A 6,997-nucleotide genomic window follows, 5' to 3' on the forward strand; every position below is an offset into this window, starting at 1 on the left:
CAGTGGAACCCTCCCTAGGGACTAATACTCCCCTCATAAAGCCAACCTTAGCTTCCCCACCGCCCCTAGATACAGAGAGCCGTCTGGTCAGTCTAGTCCAAGGAGCTTTTTTAGTTTTAAATAGGACTAATCCTAATATGACTCAATCATGTTGGTTATGCTATGCCTCTAGGCCCCCTTATTATGAAGGAATTGCTCAGATCAGGACTTATAATACTACTTCAGATCATTCTCAATGCCTTTGGGGAGAAAACAGAAAGTTACTCTGGCAGCGGTTTCAGGAAGTGGGCTTTGTTTAGGCCAGGTACCTCAGGATAAAGGGCACCTCTGTAATCAGACCCAGAACATCCAGCCTAACAAAAGTGGTCAGTATCTAGTGCCCCCCATAGACACAGTATGGGCTTGCAATACCGGTCTCACTCCTTGTGTATCTATGTCTGTTTTTAATAGTTCCAAAGATTTCTGCATTTTAGTTCAACTTATTCCTAGACTCCTGTATCATGATGATAGCTCCTTTTTAGACAAATTTGATCACCGGGTCCGCTGGAAAAGAGAACCCGTTACCTTAACTTTGGCAGTACTTTTAGGATTAGGAGTAGCAGCAGGAGTAGGTACAGGGACCGTTGCCTTAATTAAGACCCCCCAATACTATGAAGAATTACGTACAGCTATGGATGTAGATCTTAGAACTATAGAACAGTCTATAACCAAATTAGAAGAATCTTTGACTTCCCTGTCCGAAGTAGTGTTACAAAACAGGAGGGGATTAGACTTATTATTCCTTAAAGAAGGAGGACTCTGTGCTGCCCTAAAAAAAGAATGTTGTTTTTATGTTGACCATTCAGGAGTAATCAAAGATTCTATGGCCAAACTTAGAGAACGCCTAGATATACGTAAAAGAGAAAGAGAAAGCCAACAAGGATGGTTCGAAAGCTGGTTTAAGTCGCCTTGGTTCACCACTCTCCTCTCCACCATAGCAGGACCCTTAATTACACTTATGCTTTTGCTAACTTTTGGCCCCTGCATCCTCAATAAGTTAGTAGCTTTTATTAGAGAAAGAATAAATGCAGTACAGGTTATGGTACTAAGACAACAATATCGGGTCCTCCAAGAGGCCGAAAACTCGCTCTAAGATTAGAGCTACTTACTAGAAGGAGTGGGGAATGAAGGAGGAAAATTACTGACCACCTGAACTCTTCAACTCAGAGTCCTACCCCTCCCATCTAGAGATTGTTCCCGGAACACTCCTGAACTCTTCACCTCAGAGTACATTCCTGAACTCTTCACTCCAGAGTCCAACCCCTCCCAATTGAGGACTGTTCCAAGAACATTTTTTAGATAAAGGCTTCCTGGAACAACCCCAAGAACATTTTTGAGATAATGTTCCAATAGATCGGGTACATTGCCAAATATAGGACACGACCCCTTGGTTACGGAAAGCCCCTTGGAAAGCCCCTTGGAAAAACCCTTGGCAAAAACCCCTTAGTTACACAAACTTGTACTTTTCCTACCCTGCTCCCCCCTTGGCTTTTTCCTATATAAGCCTGTGAAAAATTTGGGTCGTGGTCGATTCTCCTCTACACCATGCTTGGTGTATGAGTTTCGACCCCAGAGCTCTGGTTCATGTGCTTACTCGTTGTGCCTTTATTAAATCTTCCTTCCTATATTCTGAGTTCGGTCTCAGTGTCTTCTTGGGTTTGCGGCTGTCCCAAGACTTGAGTGAGGGTCTCCCTTCGGGGGTCTTTCAGTATAATGTTATTGAAAATAGCACTTCATACTGTATCTAGCAATATTACAAGTATGACTCCTATGTCACCTGTATATCAGTTGGTGGCAAAGAAGAGAGAGGCTATGTTTAAGCTCAATATTCTGACTTTTGAGTATCTGAATGATTAGTAGCCTAATGCTTCCTGAAGAGAAGAAAGCCTAAGACTATCACATGTGTAGCACCAGAGGATCCAAGATAAGGAGCTAGCCTGAGATGACCACAAATCCAGTGCTACACAGTCCTGGGCTGGTTTCAGGGCTAGAAGAACCTTGTCTGGGACTGCAGGACCCCAGGTGGGAGTGAGTCCAAGACAGAATAACCTTTTGAGGGGCCACTCAGGCTGTCCTGGGTGAGGAGCAAGCCTGAGATGATTACCATTCTGGTGTCATGCAAGCCTGGAGGAGGGTAGACCATGCCCAAGATGACCTCTTCCTGGAACTATAATACACAAATGGGGCATAAGTCTCCTGAGATCACTCTTGATAAGACCCCAGATACTCTGAGACCCACTGTACCACAAAGAGGAGCAAGAAAGTGGTAGAGAAATAGAAGAGAAAGAGAAAGAAAGATGTGGGCACAAAGAAGTCATTCTTGTTGCCTTGTGTCTTAGAGATCCTGTAGTTTTAGATCAGTAGGACAGGCTCCTTCATGCACTCCTGCAGTTCATTAATGGGGTAGATGTTGGGTGGGCCAATACAGAGTCCTGGATCTGGGTCTGAGAGTTGGGTATTTGGTGCAGACTTGAGGATAGTGAAGAGCGGACAGATCTGAATAGCTGGTGATGTCACCTGGTAGTATGATGGGATACTGGCCAATGCTGTCACCAGGATACACATCTGAGTCTGTGGCCCCACAGCAGAAGGGTTCTGTTACCTCCAAAGGTCAGAGAGACATCCGAGGTCTTGGCAGCTGCCTGCCCAAGGACTTGTTTATGTCTCAGGGCTGTATAGAACTTTCCCCAACCTTCACTGGGGCATTGTAGGAAAGGTGGCCCTGGGGCCTTGAGAGCTGGAAAGCAGACCCTGTCCCTAGCCAACTGCAATATTCTGTAGAGTTTATCTGATCACATCAGGAATTGGGGTGAGCTGGTCACAGGGCCCAAAACCAGAAGAACCTGCAGGGTAACCAGTTCAGATATCTACCTCTCAGACCCAGATCTAAACAGCCTTACCCTATCAATGAACTGCTGGAGTGCATGAAAGGGCTGATCCAAAATTATGGGATCTCCATGAAAGAAGGCAACAACAGGACATCTGAGAGGAGTCTCAGTGAGGTTCAGTGTATAGACAGAATAGCAAAAACCAGATCAAGCCTCATACCAACAGACCAGACCAATGAGTCACGGCAATGACATTGCAATGAAGTGTAAGCAAAGAAGTGTAGACAAAAGGATATGCTATGGGAAATACTGTGACACACTGCTCCTTCCACAATGAGATTTTTTTCTCTTTTCTTTGTTGGGGGGAAGTTGCAAGGGTAGAGGTTCAAGGGAGGGAGGGAGGGGAAGATGAGTGGAACTGGAGTCCGTGATGTGACATTCACAAAGAACCAATAAAGAGTTAAAAATAAAACACACAAAACCAAAAAAACTAACACTTCAAATATTCATTATTTCTTTTGTAAAAGTATTTAAGACTCATTCTACAAATTTTCAAAAGCATATCATGACAAATCTGTAGTCACTATACTGCCCAGAAACACATGCTCCCTTCTTCACCCCACCGTGTTGTAACTCAGCAAACTGGGAACCCATTCACTGATCAGCTCTTTCCTACCCCCCCCCTCCTTTTCCCTTCTAGAACCTTTGACAATCAGCATTCCACACTTGGTCTCAATTATTAATTTCAGCTTATTTTTGCCTATTTCTTGGTTCTGCAATTCTTCTATATAAATGATTCATTTGGAAGAAAATTAGAATTTCTCTCTTTCTCTATTCTCAGGAACATTTGACTAAGGAGCCCTGGATTACATGTAAACTGCCTAGCTGTCCTGAAGCCCCTGCGCTAGACAAATCATCTGTGGAAAAGGACAGAGATAGAGAAGGATGCCTGCGAATGGCCAACAGCTTTTGCTAGAGGCTAGGGTTGCCTAGTCTTGGTGAGGAGTGAAACCTTCAAAAAGTTCCAGGTGATTCAAGGAAGAACAGTGACCGGAACCGGAACCCTAAATGAAATGCAAATTTGTCAGGTAACTGTAATTGATGTTTGAAGTCATTATTACTTTTAATTTATTATTACTTTTTAATTTATATTATTTTACACTTAAGGATTTGTATATGGTTACAGCATCATGTGATTTACTATTTTTGTTTTTAGCTTTTTCAGACATGGCTTTGTGTTGGCCTGGTTGACCTCAAACTTGTTTTGAAGCTGGGATTAACTTGATGTTGAACTCCTATCCTAATCCCTCTGCACCTGGCACAGTGTTATGCTTTTTGTAGTTGTTTTCAGATTATAATTTAATTACATTTCTCTCTTCCCTTTATTTCCTTCACACCTACTGTCTAGCTTGGTGAGTTTGTGCATGTTTACACTGTGAATTTACTAAATACAGCTAGCTAGTGCTTAGAAGGAGATCGTTACATTTTAATATGGCTACTAATATGTGATTTTTACAAAATCATACCTAGATGGATTTTTAATCACATTTTGATTGATGTTGTCAAAGGTCCTTGAACATACCTCCCTAGCACAGGTTAAAAAAAAAAATCTTATGTTTTAAAATTGATTTAATTCTATTCCTTTTTTTGTTCTCATAACTCTAGACCAATGCTTAGTGTGTTGAATATCTAAGTGTTATACTTAAACTTGCATAACTATTACATTTCCTTATATATTCCTATAATGGTATGTTTCATTTATATTTAAAGAATTCTTTTGGTCTAATAGATTTCCTATTTTCAAATTTGTTAATAATACTTCAAATTTAAGATAATTTTTTTTCTTTTTCACATTTTAAAATTACGTTTAAAGTAAAATATGACGGTATCTACTCTCCTTACCTCCGTCCAACTCTCCTCATATTTCTCCCAAAATGTCCCCTCTAAATGCCATGCCTCTCATTTTTTGTTTTATTTTTTTAAACAAAGGTTTTATATTTCCTTGGAAATATCATACTACATATTTGAAAATACCCATACCTTTTAAATCCCAGCTCTTCACATAACCATCCTTCCCAACCTCCTATCTCTTCCCATACAACTCTGATATTTTTTTCTTCTTTCTTTTCTTTTCCTTCCTCATTATGGTTAGTTTGAGTTGCCCAACAAATCCTGGAAATGGGTCTTACAATTGTTGATCTACCAGTTGTCACATCATTAAAGAAAACAGCTTCTTCCATGCACCTGTCAAATGTTAATAACTTCTCCGTTTGTAGCTCTTGATTTGGCTGTCACAATGTTTATTTTTTAATTTAAAAATTGCATATGTAAGTACAGTATATGCTGTAGTAATATAAACATGTGCAAAAACAAATGCATACATGTAAGTGAACCTTTGTGTTACTTTTCATTATGTTTGTTTTGGCTTTTAAAACAAAGTGTCACTTATGTAAGTAAGGCTAGTTTATGTTTGTAATTTTCCTGTCCTCAGGCTTCTGAGGGCTAGAATTACAGTAGAATTCCACAATACCTTTTTCAATGTTAAATTGTCCTATATCTTGTTTTAACCTTTGTTTCCCTTCATATTTCAAAGTGATTGAATAAAACTGTACACATTTTTAAAGTTGGATGTTTTTACCAAAGTGTGATCAAGGCTCTATGTCAGTCAATAGACCTGGAATATAATAATCTCTCCATTTTGTCAGAAAAAGCTTAAGTAAAGCAGAGAATTTTTCCCCTTTGGTTATATACTTGGTTGCACTTGCTTGGCAGTTACTTCTTGGCTGTTGGATAAGACAAAGAGGATTATAATTCATATATAAATATTTACTCAATTTTATATCTCTTTTAGACTCACTTTTTACTCCAAATCTATGAACCACTTGTTATGTCATCAGGGAAGCTTTGACTATAGCTACCACTGGGCATTATAAGTTCATCTGTTTCTCATCTTCAAAACTTTCTCTTGGAACTGGTCTGTAAAGCACATCCACACAAGCACTAAAGATCTGAGTTCGCTACTCAGAACTCACAAAAAATCTGAATGCAATGTGCTAAGCTTATAATCACACCATTTAAGAGGTAGAGAAATGTGGATTCCTGAGGCTGCTGGACAGCCAATTTAGTCAGAAAAGCAAGCCAGAACCAAGTGAAAGACTCTGTCTTCAAAATTAAGATAGATGGCTTGGGTAGTGCATTACCCAAAGTTTACATGTGTATGCATTTGGAAAAATTGTTCATTAGAATTTTTATTTTCTATCATGTTTGTGATTGTTGAAGTCTATCATGTTTATTCATTTTATATCATTTCTTAGATATCAACAGATAAGAAATAAAGGTTAAAATTAAAATTTTAATACTTTGTTAATCACTAAGATTAATATATAATGGCCAAATACTGAAAAAACAATGTTAAAAGTGTTGATAGATATCAGAAGATGAAATGATGGCTGATGTTCATGGATACATAAGACTAAAATAGAAAAAAATGGCCACCTTACCAAAAGAAAACTACTGATTCAATGCAATCACCCAGAGAATCCCAACACAATTCTTTAGAAACCTTGAAATAACAATGTTAAACATCATATGGAAAAACAAAAAAACCCCAGGATAGCTAAAAACAGTGCTACACAATAACAGAACTTCCAGAGGTATCACCCTCCCTGAACTCAAGCTACTACAGAGCTGTACTAATAAAAACCACACGATATCAGCATTTAAAAAGAAGACCTGCTGATACATGGAATTGAATCAAAAACCTAGACATAAATCCACACATCTATGGTCACCTGAATTTTGATAAAGAAACCAGACATATACAATGATTTAAAAAAAAAAATAGAAAGCATGTTCAACAAATGGTATTGATCTAACTTGATGTGATGTAGAAGTATGTAAATAAACCTGTAGCCATCATGAAAGTCAAGTCAAGTGGATCAAAGACCTTACCAGATACACTGAGACTGATAGAAGAGAAAGTGGGGAATAGTCTTGGATGAATGGGCACAGAAGACAACTTTTTGAGCAGAACAGCAATAGCTTAGGCACTAGGATAAACAATCAATAAATGGGGCCTCATAAATGAAAAGTTTCTGTAAAGTAAAAGACCAAATAAGAAGGACAAACAT

General features: G+C 38.9%; 1 non-coding gene across 1 annotated transcript; it reads left to right on the forward strand.

The window, feature by feature from the left end:
- Positions 1–1,776: 1,776 nt before the first annotated feature.
- Positions 1,777–1,908, forward strand: LOC115032234 (small nucleolar RNA SNORA17). Its single transcript, XR_003837888.1, has one exon. It is a non-coding gene; the product is annotated as a small nucleolar RNA SNORA17 (small nucleolar RNA).
- Positions 1,909–6,997: the final 5,089 nt, after the last annotated feature.

The sequence above is a fragment of the Mus caroli genome, unplaced genomic scaffold (assembly GCF_978045245.1).
Source record: "Mus caroli unplaced genomic scaffold, Mus_caroli_1 scaffold_9, whole genome shotgun sequence".
Lineage (NCBI taxonomy): Eukaryota > Metazoa > Chordata > Mammalia > Rodentia > Muridae > Mus > Mus caroli.